This window comes from Elephantulus edwardii, unplaced genomic scaffold, assembly GCF_000299155.1.
Source record: "Elephantulus edwardii isolate Elephantulus edwardi_28Jun2011 unplaced genomic scaffold, EleEdw1.0 scaffold00088, whole genome shotgun sequence".
Lineage (NCBI taxonomy): Eukaryota > Metazoa > Chordata > Mammalia > Macroscelidea > Macroscelididae > Elephantulus > Elephantulus edwardii.
In genome coordinates, this window is record NW_006399838.1 from 5,474,490 (window position 1) to 5,492,272 (window position 17,783).

General features: G+C 42.2%; 1 protein-coding gene across 2 annotated transcripts in view; it reads right to left on the minus strand.

The window, feature by feature from the left end:
• The window catches only part of FNDC3B (fibronectin type III domain containing 3B), a 406,030-nt gene that overhangs the window by 306,058 nt on the left and 82,189 nt on the right, over positions 1 to 17,783 (minus strand). For both annotated transcript variants that reach the window (XM_006890351.1, XM_006890350.1), the window contains exon 2: positions 17,724 to 17,731. The gene's annotated coding sequence lies outside the window, so the exon portion shown is untranslated. The remainder of the gene's footprint in view (positions 1 to 17,723; positions 17,732 to 17,783) is intronic.

Sequence of the window (17,783 nt, forward strand, 5' to 3'; positions counted from 1 at the left end):
CTTGGGACTAAGAGAACAAACAGCTCTGTCCTGGAGAGGATGAAATCAGGTCTCGCCCTGGAGGCAAGGGTTCTGGAACTCTGTCTCACATACTTTGGACATCTTGTCAGGAGCAGTCAGTCCTTGGAGAAGGCTATCACGCTTGGAAGGATAGATGGTCAGTGCAGGAGAGGAAGCCTCTGAATGAGATGGACTGACCCACTGACTGTGTCAGGGCCGTTAAAGATGGCTCAGGACAGAGCAAGGTTCACAGCCATTATTTAGTTGAGTTGTAATCGACTCAATGGCACATAACAACAGTGGGGTGGGGCTTGAATACTGTCTCATTAATACAAAAATACTTCATCCCAAAATCATTCATCAATGGCTAGGAAAGACATTCTGAACAATAAACTTCTGACACCACAAAAAAACAACCCCAAAACCAACACCTACCATTATTTCAATTCACCCAAAGGAATATCCAATCATTTAAATAATAATAGTAATTATGCAATTGAACTTTTTCCTGATTCAATCAAAGAAGAGGGTGGGTGACCATCAATAATCAAACTGTAATTTAAAAAGCATAATGAACAGGTAGGGTTTTGTTTTAGATGTTCTGGTTTTTGTTGCTGGTTTGGGGGTTTTTAGCGGGGAGTGTTACTGTGTTCTATTTGGAAGAGTGTAAGGAAACTATTTGGAGGGGCCAGTCCCTGAAGACGTACACTATGCTTGCAGCAGAGGATCAACTAAAGAGAAGACCCTCGACAGCTGCCACACTGCGTGGTACAATGGCATGGGACCAGGCACAGAGTCGTCACAAACCGAAACCAATTCCACAGCCACACACAAGGATGTTAGTAGGAAATGACTGCATATCACCGTAAGATGGCTTTTCCATGATTACAAAAATGATTCCTGAATGGCTTCTAATACAAAATAAAAGCCTAAGAAAAATATAACTTATGATAAATCTTGTATCCAATTGGCTAACACTTGTTAATAACACAGCTCTCATTTTTTTTTTTTTTTTTTACAAAAACAACCTAGAAAAGCCAGCAAACTGGGAATCTTATAGCAAAGGAAGAGGGAGAAAGGAAGGGAGAGAATGTGAGGAGGGAGGGAGTGAAACCACTTTAATTGGTTTTAATGAGCCCTATCAGGTGACCTTCCAATGTCTACACGGTGTCTGTCCCAGGACAGACATCCTAAATGTGTAGTCTTCCCTGGAAAGCACTACTGTCACTATTAACAAGGAAGGAAAGGAGGGGGAGTGGAAGGAGGGGGGAGGAGGAAGAAAATGCAAACCTGTTGCAAGGTTCCTGTGAGGAATGGAAATGCCAAAGCCCTGTTTACTACTGCATCTTCCCTCTTCAGAAATGCCTTTTTTCCTTCCTTCTCCACACTGGTTTTTAATGATAAACTGCCGTCTCCAGACCCAGAAACTCTGAAAATGTCAATTCTAACCTTCTTTGCAAAACTAGAAACCACTTTCTGATAATAACTATGGAAACGCCAATGGCATCAAGGCAAGGGGGGGTGGGGAGATTAAAATGAAGGGAGCACAAAGCAGTCTCTCTCCCAGAGGTGCTGAGGGGGACTCTGCTCACCTACCAGCACTCACCGGACTCTTTGTACCAGCTCCCTGCTCAGGGGACAGAGTGGCTTCTCTTTCTGTCCCAGTAACACTACACCAGGGCCTGGGCCTTGCCTCTGGAATGAGCATGTGGGCCCTCTGGAACTGAAGGGGACACCACCACTGGACACTGGACACCAGAAACTCTGGGGGAGGTTAGTGGGCAGCCTTGAGGAAAGGTAATTTGTCACCAGAAACACTGCCCCTTCTGCTTTTAGAAAATCAAGCTGAACTCCAAGGGAGAGTTGGGGGTTGGGAGTGAGAATGGGGGTACAAGAGAATATAGAGAGGGACTTAGATGTTTAACTATCACTTCTCACAGCCCCTCTGTTACAAAAAGAGCCCTGGCATAGTATGTCAGGTACAGGTTAGAGATTCAAATCCACCCGCCACTCCACAGCAGGAGATCTCCTCCCATAAAAATGGCGAGTCCATTGGCATTTACTGGGTAGCAATGGATGGGGTTGGTTGGTTTCGTTTCCAGGTTCTGCAACAAATATCTGAATGGAACAGTATGCCGTAGAAAAGAACAGCACACAGCAGAGCAGCCCGAAGAAAAAGTGGAAAAATTTGAGTTCTCCTCTGTCATTTGTCAATAATTAGCTCTAAACTTGCCTGATGTAACACCTTTTCCCCTATTATGTGATAAGATTATAGATTAGTAGTTAAAGTTTCTTTCTGCTTCTAACAGAGTGTTTCAAATAGCAATTATCTACTTATTAGGGATTAAATAAAAGCCAGATAGAGAGAGTTATTTAAACTCTAGAAATAGGTTCATTTCCCTTCTAGGTGTGAATGGAGCCTGGTCTTTATTCATAAGAAGGAAGTGGGGGGGGGGATCTAAGTAAAATGTAAGGGGAGTGTATTGAGCAAATAGTGACGGTAATCGGTATGTTTTTATGCCAATGAATCTAATTTTACAGCTGAGTTCTATACAGCTGTGCAAGGAAGCCTCTTGCCATGGCTTGCCACTTGAATGAAAGAAGGAGTGGTGATAATTGTTCATGCAGCAAAACCTCGGAGACATGAGCAGTACCAGGAGGTATGCGCCCAGCTGGTTGGTTGAGGCACAAAGAAGTCTGGAATTCGTCTTCTCGTCTGGTATGCGTTCATTAGGAAAGTTAAATCACAGTTGTCTGAAATGAAAAAGTTCTAACTTTGAAAACATTCTTGCTTTCTGCATCCAATTATAAACATAGGAGATTTAGTTGGGAACATTAAAATCCACAGAGAAATCCTGTGAAAATGGAAGGTTTTCATGGAAAAAAGGAAAAAGACAAGTGGATTAAAACAAGTCCTGATAAATGATTCAAGCAACAAATTAAAACAGAAATGTCCACTGTGCTCTGGAGAAGAAAGAGAAGATATCAAGTAGTCTTAATGTATAGCCCATGCCCTCAAGAATGCACATTTGTTGGGGTGAGTTTATTTTCCCTCAAAAAAAAAAAAACAACAAAACAAAACCAAAACCAACATTGCACAAAAACTTGGCTTGGCTTAAATGGCTATGCACAGTCATGTCCAAATCCAGAATTCTATACTGAGTAAGGCCAGTTTCCAAAAGGCATATTTTCCAGGTAGGGGGAAATGTCACAGATCTAAAAATTCCATGGAATCTGAAGCCACTTTCATAGCTCCTCATTAACACATAAAGGTTCCTTCCATCACCCTCCAACATCTCCCAAATCTTTTAAAAAATGTAAAAACAAGAGAGGAAAAAATTACATCACTATACACACACACAATCTCTCACTTTGCATTTATTTCTACACACAAGCAACAAGGAGATTCCGCAAAGACTAACTAAAAAGGCCTCACCAGCGATGTTCACCCATCAAAGACTTGTTTGCTTTACCTGTTGCTTTGAAGTGGTGTTTAGATATGTTTACAAGCCTCGTCAGACATATCTATTAGAATACCTGGACTCAGGGTCCACTCCTATCAAAATAAACCTCACTCACCTTACTGACATCACAGAGATGACATCTAGAAAGAGACATTCCAAACCTCTGAGCCCTTCTCACTCACTTGCGCTACCTCTGCCACATACTTCAAGAATGAGAGTAAATGAGAAGACACATTTTCAGTGAGATTTGGAATTTTCCGGTTCTTTAAACAGGACTTTCCTTTTTTTAATAGACGGGAATAAATAGTCTAGAGAACTGCAATTTGTGACTGGAAAAGGTCCCTCCCAAAGTCCCTTTCCAGCTCTGTGTGTGCCTCTTCCTTACTGCCCACCTCCAGGGAGCCCTGGTGTCACAGACGATTAATCACTGGACTGAAAAGCAGAAGGTCAGCTGGGTCAATCCAGCAGGTTCTCCAAAGGAGAAAGCGGCAGCGGTCTGCTCCATTTCAGACATACAGCTTGCAAACCCTAAGAGGCCGCCCTGCAGTGCACACAGGGTCACTAGGAGTCAAAATTCTTTTCAAGGAAGTAGGCTTGGTTTTCAGTTTTTGTTGTTCATTTTGGTGGTGGTTTGGTGTGCTTTTTTCTTACCCTCCTACATGCAGATGACACAGCCTTGCTTGCTGAAAGTGAGGAGGACCAGAAGCCCTTGTGCAGATGGTCAAAAACTATGGTCTTCAACATGGATTGAAGATCAACATCAACAAGACAAAGATTCTCACCACTGGGGAAACTGGCAGTACCATGATAAATGGAGAAGAGCTACAGGTTGATAAGAACTTCAGCTTGCAGGGAGCTCTGGCGGCCTACTGGCAAGACGCTGCACTACAATCCCAGAGGTACTTGTTTCAAATCCACCAGATACTCTGCTGGAGAAGGAGGGGGCAATCTCCTCCTGTACCAGTCAGATCTGATTTGATGGTACATGTAAAAATAATACAATAAAAATTTTAAAAAAGGGAATAAAAGAAAAAAGAAAGAATTTCAGCTTGCTTGGCTCCACAATCAACACTCTTGGCACCAGCAGTCAGGAAATCAAAAGACGAATGGCACTGGGAAAATGTGTGGCCACAGACTTCTCCAGAGTACTGGGAAGCAATGATGTCAGACTAGAGACTAAGGTGTGCCTGATCCAGACCATGGTCTTTGCAATTACTTGCTATACATCAGAGAGCTAGACAATGACTAAGGATGACAGAAGAAGAATTGATGCCTTTGAGCTGTTGTGCTGGAGAAGAGAACTGAACTAACATGTACTGCCAAGAAAATATGTCTGTCTAAATAAAATATTTTATGTAATTTCTAAAAAAAAAAGAAAATATGTCTGTGTTAAAGAGAATGAAACCAAGTTCCTCCTTGGAGGCTAGGATTTTAAAGCTCCATCTCACATACTTTGTGTGCATGGCCGGGAGGGAAAAGACATCATGCTCAGAAGGGTGGAGGGATAGTGCAGGAGAAGACCCCAGATGAGATGGATTGATACAGTAACTGGGGCGATGGGGGTTGGTGTGTCTGAGTCAGTGAGACTCTCTCAGGACAGAGAAGGGTTCAGAGCTGCTGTACGTAGGGTCACTAACATTTACAGGGAACTCAACAGCACATAACAACAACAATTCAAAGTGGCATGGGGAGTAATAAAGTCACCAGAAGTATCAGTGGGCCCTACTGGGGCTTTGCATGCCAGGGCTGTGATTAAAGAGGTGTTTCTGGATAAGCTGAGTCTAGTTCCTCATTGATAACATGTTTGAATAGCTGACCTCTAGATTCATTAGTAAAACCTAAAATGTATTTTATTATTGTAGTTTTAGAGAACTACTATGAATTAAATAAACACTGTGCTTCAGGTTAAGTACCTAACTGTTCACAGAAACCTTTGCTAGGAAAAAATACTACATTGCAGGCTTTCTGGGGATGCGTGGGAGAAGGGCTTCCACGTCACGCTGTGGGCCTGGCCAGGCAGAGGCGGAGCTGGAATCAATTACACACTGATCATCGTCCAGTGTCACCCACTCATGTGAACAAAGCGGCCTTCCCCCTCAGAGACGCAGAAACTAAGATTCAAACAGGCCTGGAAGCAGGAGTGGCATCCACTTCCGAAACAGCTTGCCTCTGGAAACCCTATGAACCTGGAGAAAGGACAGGAACGGCACTTAACAACAACAACTAAGACTGAGAGATGGAAGTCACCCAAGGAGACTCCAACAGAATGTAATCGTACAAGGTCAAGGTTCTCTGAGCTGAAAATGACATTTAAGAATCCGGAAAATCACAGGAAGTGGAGAAGCTTGTGGAAAGTTTACAGATGAGTAATTTCTTTTAAAATGAGATGAAACAGGCATATGGAACAATATTCAAACTCAAAGGGATCTCTGGTGGTCTAGTGGCAAGAAGCTGCGATGCAATCCTGAAGGCACATAGTTCAAACCCACCAGACGCTCCACTGGAGAAGGCGGGGCAATCTCCTCCTGTGCCAGTTGGATCCGATTCAATGGTACACAACAACAACAACAAAATATTCAGGAAAACTACCCAATGACAGAACACACACACACCCCATTCAATTCCCATGTCCTCACCATAAACCGCTTTAAGTTGTAAATACCTTTTCAAGGTAGTTTAAATAAATCCCTTTTTATCACATTGCACATATGGTTAAAAACTGGAGGAAAATAAACAGAAACTGAATTATAAACGGACTGAAGTTATGCCATGTATAGTGTTTTCAATGAGGTGCACCTCAATTAAAAACAAAGGCAAAATTACTTCATCAAAGGCTTAAGCAAGTCACCGATTAGGGGACTACTGAAACAATGTCTTCTGGACAAAAGAGCTCAATGTTCTAGTATTTTTTAAATAACCTTTATAAAATAAATACGGAGCATGTTCCAAACTTTATCCTTTAAATTAAGCCTGGAAGAATGAAGAAAAGATAGCTGAAAATAACAAAATTACTTGAAGGAGATAATCTCCCACTACCTTTACAAATATTTATGAGTATGCTGTCTGTGCCAGGCCCTGTACCGAATCCACACTCTGACTCTCTAGCAGTCTAAAAGTAAAAGCATCTCGGGTAATACTGCATTACAGCAAAATGTTATTCTCTAACTAAGGGACAAATCCAAGTTGGATGCCTTCAACGAGATACCACACACCAAGTCAACAGACCTCTACACTCTATGAAACCTTTCATCGGACATAAGCCCCAATCCTAAATTTGGTTTCCCAGCTGTGGCCTCTTTTTCTGGCCTTTGAAATCTGACAGGTGTTCAGAAGGTAAATTTGGCTTCAAAAACACAGTCTCGATCTTCATTTCAGATTGTTGCTGGGTCCCGTCAAGATAGAACCAACCCACAGCTGACCCTCCTGCAGGTTTGCAAAGGCAGCTAATCACACAGCCCATCTTTCTCCTGCAGAGCAAGTGGAGGGTTTGAACTGCATACCTTTGGGTTGCCAGCACAATTCCTTACCACTATGCCACCAGAGCATTTCAGATGAGCAAGGAGCATATACTATTTCTTTCTTTAACCAGCTTACGTAGAATCAAATCATTTTACATTCTTGCTTGCTGTGAGGTGCCACGCACTGGCATCAAATGTGACTCTCTGTACAACAGAACTGCCTCCTCCTCCAGAACCCTCACAATATCTGTCGGGTATAAACCCACTGATGCTGCTGTCACCGTGGTGAGCCATCAAGCAGGGTTTCCTCCTTTTTTAAGAACTTTTTCCCTTTAACAAGTCCCTCCAGGGACTCGGAACTCTTGACACCATGGTCAAGTATGAATGAAACAAAGTCTAACCATCCCAGTCTCTGCCTTACACAGCACTAACTCAACAGATCTCATAAAGAAAATGATGGTGACATGTATCAAAATTAATCAAGTTCCCCACACTTACAAAGAGAAACTATACTCAAATTATCACTCGTGGCGTTTCTCCTATTTGTGCTTAAATATTGGCTCAAATATTTTTAAAATAAAATTATTCTCTCAAACACTTATCACTGCCCTTCTCCTGTTCATTTTGAGGGGGGAAAAAACAGTGAGAATAATGCATGAGACACTGAAAATCAGCTCAGAGGCATGTTTTTTTAAAAAAACAAGTTATTTCTTGAAGAATCATTACAATTGACGACATTCTCACACGCACCTTTACATTCCACATAATGTGACTAAATGCAAAGCAAACACCAGGTGTTACTTGCAGTTTATAAGGGCCTGAAACAGAAAATTCATACGAAACGACAATAGTTACTTAAAGAAATTAGCAGGTGCAGGACGCATCGCATCAGGAAATATCTATTTACTACCCCAGATTCACACATTACAACAAAACTTCCACAGAAAATATAGATGGGATCACATCATAAACTTGGATTAATATTTGGGAAAAACACCCACCAAAAATACCCAATTCATTAGGATAAAAACCCTTTTATCTTCCTTTTAAGGAAAAAAAATTATTGAGCACAGAACATTAGACTTGTTTTAATTAACAGAAGAGAATGATAACTAGTGTGTATATATATGGTTTTAAGAGAACTCTACTGGCCTAATGGAAGGAAGCTGGCTGCCAACACAAAGGCAGGCAGTTCAAATTCACCAGGTGCACCTCAGGAGAAAGACAGGCAATTACTTCGCATATGATAGACTAATTCTAAAAACCCACTGCAGCGTCAGCTGTGAGTCGTTTCCAATTCAATGGCTCGTAACAGCAACACCACATGGTTTTATATGTAAATAAGAAAAGCTCAGTGCTGGACACTACAGTCGTTGCCTATATTCTAAATAATCCTTTGCATATAACACGGCATCATTAATTTATGCTAATATCATTTAAGATGTAAAGCAGCTGTATTCCTTTTTTAATGTTTGTCTACTTAGGGTCTATTTTGTACAAGACACTCTTATGCTGAAATAATGCCAACTTTGAATGTAAAGGTCTCTTCGTGAATCTTAGAGAGCTCTGGTGGCCTAGTGGGCAGAGGGCCTCTCTACTAACCTAAAAATGACGGACGCCTCCAGTGGTTCAAGGCCACGGGATAAAGACGGGCAGTATCCTCTCATGACCTTACAGCCTCCAACATCCCACTGGAGGAGTGGCTACGAGCTGGTCGCGATCCAATGGCAACAAGCACTTTTTATGAATGAGTTTTAAAATATCTTTCCTGGAAAATCATTTCCAACTTTGATGCAAAAGGCATGTTCCCTTATTCACTCCGAATATTTCCTTCGTATGTGATCAGTACGCACACACAAGTATCTTTCCAAATCTGTTTCTGGTCGACTCAAAGCAACACTGGACATCAAGGAGCCAAATGACAAAGACCTGAAGACCAGGAAGGACGTCAAGAATATGCAAGAGTCCTCGGGCCACGCGCAGACCCTCTGCTCTAGACGGGGAACTTCACCCCACATAGTACATTCTCTAGGTAGCAGACAAAGACTAACGTTTCAGAGATACTCTGAGCGTCCACAATTCACACGACAAGGTCTAAACAAAGAACAAAGTTATCAAATGAAGGAAGCATCCAAATTCTGGCATGAATCTCTCGATCTTCAACACTCAGTGACACATTTTAAATAATTCTGTGAAATGAATTTGGTCAAATATCAAAAAGAGAAGGACTGCTGTTGTTGTCGTTGTTGTTGTTGTTGTGTGCCATCACGTCACACCTGACCACGGCTGACCCTCCAGTGGTTTGTAAGAGGCAGTAAATTCTCTGTGAGGAGACTGTCTGCCCTTCCTTCTCCTGCAGAGCTGCCAGTGGGTTCAAGTTGCCTGCCTTTGGGATTGCAGGGCAGCTTCTTACCACCAGGCCACGCAGTCTCCCTTGAGAAGCAGGGTAGCAGGGTAAGAAAACGGGAGGGCCAGGCCAGGTACCAACTACAGGGGCGGTCTGCACATCAAGTACAGGAAAGGGCCACTGAAGGAATAACACCTGGAAGACCTCTGGCTGTCTCTACTACAGAATCACACATACAGTTTTCATTGACTTCTTTTTCAGAAACACCCCGCTAGGCCTTTGCAGACCCATTATCTCTCATGTAATCTGACTCATACGCTAGATTCAAAACAAATGATCGATTTCAGGGAAATAACAGCGAATCCTTTTGCACTGCCATTCCCAGATAAGCATCTGACCTGCTCTGATCGCCAGACCTCAATTAGTGCTGTTCCCATTATCCTAAACCCAGGGATGACCTGATCTTGTCTGTCCTGTGCCCGCTAATTTATTTTCTTTTTCCTTATTTTGTCTTTTATCCAAGAATGCAGGCAGGAGTTTGAGAAGGCACCAGGAGACCTCTTAAAATGAGAAAGAACCTCAAGCTTCCAATATAGACAGAACAATTAATAAGACGGTGATACTCATTCCCTAGTGCAACGGCTTCACGAAATCCATTTGCATTCAGCAAACTCAGATGAAGGGCTTTGCATTTTAAAAATAGCTTTAACAAGCATATTAATTTTTCCACTGGCCACTATAAATAAATGGAACTCTAAAATATCTTTCTTCGCAAGGGCATGCTGGCCAGTCACTGTTACCCTGACCTCGAGTGGAATGTGTATTTACATTGTGGAGAGGCAAGCATTGTTTGCTGGTGGGAAACCACTTCTCACAGGCCTCTCGTTCAACCACAAGGCTCCACAATAGGTATTCACACAGGAAGTTGGCCCTGCAAGGAGCACCTCTGGTTCCTCCAGAGAGAACTTTCCACGGCAGCAGGGACGGTGAACCACTGTAAATGCCATGTTCACAGGCCCCAGGAGCCGACACTTCAGGGTCAACATAGCTTGTGTTGGCTACAAGCACTGCCCTGGTCCTTCCCAAGGTGAAAGGGAAGCCGCCAACAGTTGCATCTCCGCTTCCTAGATAAAAATGAAATGATGGCCTGGGAGATGTTACAGGGGAACAAGGAATGGGGAGTGGAGTACTTCACAAGAAAACACTTCCAAGAACCTGGTCTCTTGTCAAAGTCAACTCAACTCGTAGTGAATAAACTAAAAAGAAGACAAAAACAAAAACCACAAACCAAAAACAAAACCTTCATTGGCACTGAGCGGGAAATGACTTGGAGCTCAGCCTGCAGCAAGCTTTCTCCTTAAACTGGGACCATTTTCATTTTCTAGATGTTGAAGCACGTAGTATGGTCAGTAACGACCTCCCAAGGACTTCTAGAGAAATAAGTGCAGGAAACCAAGATAATGGGGATCATTTACATTCCATATCCAGGCAACCAAGTAAGGCCCGAAAATGCAATAAATTAAGTCGTAAGTTGACATCATGCAAAACAATGGGCAACTTTTTCCTCTGAACTTGAATATGTGAACATTATAACTTGGTTCTTAAAAAGATGAGTGGTGATTCAATTCTCAATGCCCTATAGTTTCTCAACCTATAAAAGCACTGTTTCCTCTAGTATTCTTTTAAAGCCGTTAAACTGTTCCATGATACCGAGCAAAGGGTAAGTCTCTAGGCTTGCTTTTCTCCTTTTTCAAAATAAGACTAGACTCTAAGGCCAAGGACCCTGCCAATTCTAACCATCTATCAATCTGAGCATAGCAATAGAATATCACAATTAACACATGTATGTCAAGGGTTTATTGCACGGCTACTTAGAGCAGCTTGTAAAACGAGAAGTATGCGCATCCTTGCAAATCATAAATAGCATCATTCACAAGTTTCATGAAGTGACTTTTGCAATGTAGACAATGATTAACCAAAAATAACACAGAGAAATGTTACTGCTGTGTGTACTGCACTGTACGACCAGATTCGACATGTATTTTAAAAATCCAACAGAAACTAAACCTTCCGCTACCGAGTCGAGTCCAGTTCACAGCAAACCTCCACCACGTTTCTGAGGTTGTAACTCTTTATAGGAGGAAACGGCTCTTCTTTCTCCCACTGACGACTTTTTGGCTAACAGCTCAATACACAACACACCACGCCACCAGAGCTCACACACATACAAAAGGATATATTGAATCAGGGCCAACACATTATGGCTAGTGAGTAATAGCTTCTTCCTCGTACCACTGTCTGTATTTGTGTGTGTGTGTGTGTGTGTATGTGTCTCGCTTCCTCAAAAAGCTGCAAATAGAGATACCATTTGATCCAGCAATTCCACTACTGGGAATATACCCCAAAGAGACCATAACTGACATCCAAGCAGATATATGCACACCCGTGTTTACTGTGGCTTTTTTCACAAAAGCAAGGAGCTGGAAACAACCCAAGTGTCCATCAACAAATGAATGGATAGAGAAGCTCTGGTATATTCACACAATGGAACACTATGCTGCATTGAAAAATAAGGAACTCATGCAAAATGGATTACCCTGGAGGACATTATGCTGAGTGAAATATCTCAGCACCCCTGTATTTATTTTAATGCCCTATGTAGGGTATACCTATAATGTTTTTCAGTGATAAAAGATCACTTTTAAAAATCCTAGAATTCTATGTCTCTGTACCATGTGACCTGATGGCCCAATAGGTAGGGAGTTGCTGCCAACCCAAAGCAGGCACCGATTTGGTGGTTCGAATCCAGCAGCAGCAACAGGGGACACAGACGGGTAATTTCCTGCAGCGTGACTGATTGTCCACAGAAATCTGCTCAAGAGTCAACTACGTTTCGCTTCCAAGTTGCAGCAATACCTTCAAGGCCAAGTGTAAAAGAGACTGAAAGGACCAAAGTCTTACCAAGTCTCAGAGAACTGAAAGCTGGGGCCATTATACTGGGCGAGCATCTGTGGTTAAGAAGCCCATTTGTTAACATTCACAAGCCCCTAACATCTTTTGCTTGTTGAGGAACTCTGGATTAGAAATGCTCAAGAGAACCAAACATTCTCTAGCTTTCCCCCTCCCTTTTATTCTTTTTAGATAACACACACTATTTGAAATCATTTTCCAACTGCCAAAATAAATCAACAAGGTTTCTGGGTGGAGAATTCTCTGTCAATCAAATGAGAATCCACAAAGATAAACTAATAATAGAAACGGTTACATACTTACATAGCGGTGCTAACTATGCCAGTCCCTCCACCAGCACAAAGGACTTCAAACACACTGCAGACAAGGACAGGGTGGGGTCCCAGAGTGCCTTAGAAGGCTGGAAGCCCTGCATCTTGGAAAAGTACCCACTTTTATCTCTGGGAGCGCTCCCCCTCCTCTCAGGCTGGCTAAGAGGACTTTTCCCATATTTTCACTGCCACATGGTAACATATAACACATGTTCACCCCAGGAATCTAGAAATACAAACAAGAATGTTTCAATTCTTGATAATCATCATATCTAGAAGATACTGTCTTGAAAGCAATAATGTATGCTGAAGACCCCATTGTTCCTAACTATAAAGATTGCTAGAGAAAGCTACAAGTTACACTAGCAATCCTAACAGGTGAAGGACAACATCCTCACTGATGAGCAAAAGGTTGAAGGTTCAAGTCCATCCAGAGATACTTAAGAAAAATCAGTCACTAAAAACGCTATGGAGTCCAGCCTACCCGGACACAGGGGACTCTGTCCCCACGAGGCCACTACACACAGACACTGCTCTGGGGTGCCTTTGCTGTTACTGTTTACAAATACTGATAATCCGCATCTTTTAAATTTTGTTATCTGATGATTCTAACAATGAGTCTGGCAGCTTTAAAATAAGCAGGAACCAGTTCCTAAATAACATTTTACTTCCGTGAAAAAGGCAAAATCCTCCAGGGTCCACAATGTTGGCAGAAAGACCGGAAGAGGGTGGCTGGGACAATCTCAGGCCATGCATACAAATTTTAAGTAAAATTATTAAGTAAGTGATTCCCATGAGTGAATTAAAAAAAAAAAACAAACAACAAACCTCATTGTTTCTATTTCCACTTATACCAGTTTCTGAAAAAGGGAAGTTTTATTCTCTATCTCCTAAAAACCATAGAGTATTTTTATTAACTATTGACAGCACTTCTTTGAAAGCTCTAAACCTACCTTATCCTCTAAGCTGAATGTTGACACCATCAACCAAGTCAAAAACGAGTCTGTCTCAATGCTGGGCATCTAGGTAGACTGATGCTAGGAAAACTTAACAGAGAACCAGCCTGGCAGTATGTGCAGTGTGATTTCAAACAGCTTGGTGACGCTGGACGAAAATACTCACTGTAGGAAATAATGCAAACATGAATGCTCTCTTGTTAAACACTGGAAAAAGAAATTTTTTTAAAATGTGGTAGAAACTAATCTGCTCATTTAGAAAAATTTTCCTAATAATAATAATAATAATAATATTATTATTATTATTAATAATAATACAATAGTTGTGTTTTTTTTTAAAAAGGCAACAATAACCCACTGGCATCAAGTAGGAACGACCCAAAACTGAGCCTCCCTGGGTTGTTATCAGAGGCTGTAATTCCCACGGAAGCGGACTGCCCATTTTTCTCTCGGAGTGGCAGATGGATTTGAACCGTGTGCCTTTGAGTCAGCAGCATCCTTCCTTACCACTAAGCCAGCAGGGCTTCCTGTAAGTGAAGAAGATAGGAATTTAAAAAAAAAAGTTTTGATAACTTAGTAAATTATGATATTTTAGCAAGGTTGTTGTTAGGTGCTGTCGAGTCGAGTACAGCTCACAGCGACCCTAAGAACAGAGGACGTGAACCCTGTTCTGTCCTGCGCCATCCTCACACTTCCTGACACACAAGAGCTCAGGGCAGCAGTCACCCTGTCAATCCACCTGGTCCAGGGTCTTCCTCTCCTTTGCAGACCTTCCTCCAGAAAAAGACTCTCTTAAGGGAAATCGAACCACGTCTAGGAAACAATCTGAAGGAAATGTAGGAACTGAAGTTGGCTATCTGGTCAAGGGTAATCCTATTAGACAGAACACACCACTATGACTTCCTGTTAAGGGCGGCTGCCAGTGACAACGCCATCTGACGCTCTGCTGGTGCTGAGAAGGAAAGGCGTGGCTGTCCCCTCCTGAGCACAGCGGGGCCAACCAAACAGCAGTAAATGGTCAGGACTATAAACTCCTACAAGTTCTTTTCAGTTTCAAGACAGCTCACAGGAGCCGACATCTAAAACTGAACCATGAAAAGCTCAGTTCTGACTCAGACTTGTATCATATCTAAACATCCCTCTTAGACCAGAGGCTTCAAACTATAATCCCAAATTTTTTTTTATTATTATACTATATCCTTTAGTGAATTACCCCAGGATTTCCTCTCACAAAGAGACAGTAAAAATACATTTATTCTGAATAACAGGATGATAGGGGACAGATAAGGTCAAAATAAGAGAGAACTGGGTCTGAGTCAGTGAAAAGCATAAATTGTCGAGTAATTCTAAATCACTGCTACTGCATGGACTCTTCCTTTAATAAAGCCTGGCCCTTCCTTCCCTTACCCCACCAGAAGCAGCAGCAGCAACACCCTAGCTCAGAAACGAATCAAATCACTTCTGTATTCTGAAAAGTCCAAAACGCATTCCTCTTGCCTCCTATTCACTCCAGCCTTTACACACAGGCCGTGTCATCCATTCCTGGAATGTCATTTCCACTAAGCGGCTCCCTCACACACACACACACACACACACACACACACACACACACACACCACACTCCCCCTCTCTCTCTCTCACACACACACACACACACACACACACACTGGGGATTCTTCTCACAGAAGGCAGAGCAGCAGAGATGCTCACGGGGGCTCTGGAAGGAAGAGGAGGCCACTCTCAGCCACTCAGGTGGGTCTGTGTTCCTGCAGGTAGAGTGGAGGGACCAGGTGTGACAGGGTCCAGGCGGAAGCTTGTTTTACAAAGCAGAGTCCTCACAGCAAGTAGCAAGCTTGGAAGGAGTTAAAAAAGCAAAAATAATCTAAAGGCCCATCAAGTGACACGTGGGTAAACAAAATGTGGCAATAGTCGTGTAATAGAATATTATGTGTTGTAAAAAAGGAATGAAGTGCATCTGTTGTAGTAAGAATGAAGCTTAAAAACATTACGCTCTAAGCAGAATCAGCCAGGCTAAAAGGCCACCATTCTGTAAGTCGACTGACCACAGAATGTTCCAGAACAGATGAATCTTTCTGACAGCAAGTCAGTTGGTGGTTGCCTAGAGCTAAGGTAGAAAATGGGGAGTGACCGCTAATGAGGACAGGTTTCTTCTAGAAGGGAAAAGAATGTTCTGGAATTGGTGTTGGTTATGCAAGAATCCTGGTAGTACAGTGGTTAGCTCAGCTGCCCATCACCAGGACCCCTGGACCCCAGCCCAGGACCTGGTTCATCACAGAAGCAACAGCATCTGACAAAGTCCTTAATCAATACTGAATACAGCCTTTCAGCTGAAGGCTATTCATGAAGTTAGAGATGTGCTGAGGCGTCGACTCAGATCTTCTGCGTGGTTGAGACCTGTCGCTTCTATACCAGTGCTGTTCGGCATGTGAGGTTTGATATTCCTTGCCATAATGACATGAACAAACTCCTTCAAAAAGACTTGCAATGTGTGTTGTTTTTCCAACAACACTAATAGATTTACAGCAGCTTTTGAGAGAAAATGTGTTAAGGTCAGAGGTGCCACCCATGGTCATGAACTGAACAAATATAACTGGCCCCCCTCTGTGCACCCACCTGCAACCTCATTCTCTGACACAGTCTACAGTCATTTGTTAAGAGTCCCCTCCTACTACACACACACACACACACACACAAACCAAACAAAAAAACAAACAAACAAAAAAACACCACAAACCAAGTAACAAAAAAACAAAACATAAAAGACCAATAAAAAGCCAGGACTCTGGATATATTTCTGGAAGAAGTACCATTTTGAAAATTATTTGTCAGCAATTACTTCTGTGAAGACATACAAATGAAATATAAATGCCACATGAAATCAGAAGGTGTTTTCTAATAAAAAGCCAACTTTGTGAAAAACTGTTAACTTCAGTACCATATGTTCTTATAAGTGCAAGTATACACTCCTATTTCTAGCACCTATTGTGACAAAATTATAGTGACTTCATAGCGCTGAAATTTAAAAGTTCCAAAATATACAGAGAGTCCTTGGATTACAAACGAGTTCTGTTCCTAAAACCGTCTTGACGACAAAGCTGTATGAAGAGTCACGTACGGTTTCTCATGTGTTTACACTGCAGTGAGTCAAGTATTTCTATTAGTGTATACATTGTCGTGTGCCCTCAAGACGGAACCGACTCATAGCTGACTCTCCCGCAGAGGCTGTAAATCACATGGGAGAATAATGAACATCTTTCTCCTGTGAAGATGGTGGTAGATTCAAACCGTCGGAGAAACAGCCTTTGGGTTAACCCAACTCCTTGAGGACTATGTCTCCAGATTTCCCTTTATCTACAGAACACCATAATGTGAAAACACAGTAAATTTAAGAGGTAAGTATTTTTCCATAATTTTCAAACTTCTGAAAAAGTATCATTAGAAATTGCAGACAGCAGCTATGTTATAGATATGTACGTCGGCGTTGTTGTATCACGCAAATTCTAATTTCCTCGTCTTCTAAGACAGTCCTCAGGTTACGAGTGAGATCCATGCCTTACATGTCAAGCTGGACATGTCAGAACAAGTGCACACAGTTCTTGGGTTCATAAGTAGCCTTTAAAAAACACATAACGTGCAAGAAAAGGCTTAGAGCCTTTGCAGTCATTTAAAAGCTGTATGTGACCCAAACGAAGATGATTGTGATAAAAACATTGTTGTGAGCAGGAACTGGTTCTTTCATATGAGGGCACTTTGACACAAGAGGAAAGCGGGGCTTCGCACTGGTGAGCAGAGCTCAGAGAGTGAGGCCCTGAGCAAAGCTGGTCACTGGCTGTGCTCCGCTCAACGTGTGTGCATCTGCGCAGTCCTGCCCATGACCCGGTGACAGCCCAGCTTCACGCATCCGGCTCCTGAGAGAGTTTACTCCACTTGTCCAGGTCAACATTCAGGAGCTTTCACCCACACCTCTCCCATTCCAGTTAACATGGCAAGTCGTCCTAAACTGTGAAAATCCTGATCTGTTCTCATTCACCTCTGACTCAAGGGCAATCGAGCTGTTGATTTGCTAGAGTAATTCTTGTCAATTCAAATTCATTAAGGAAAGGCCCATCTAAGGGTATGAAAGAAAATGATCACCTTCACAAACAAATTTAAATACAACTAACGCTTTCAAAAGCACTACTAAGTAGAAATCCTACCTACCCTACTGGACAGATAAGTATCTGTAATTAAAAGCTGCATGTTTTCCAAACTGTTTT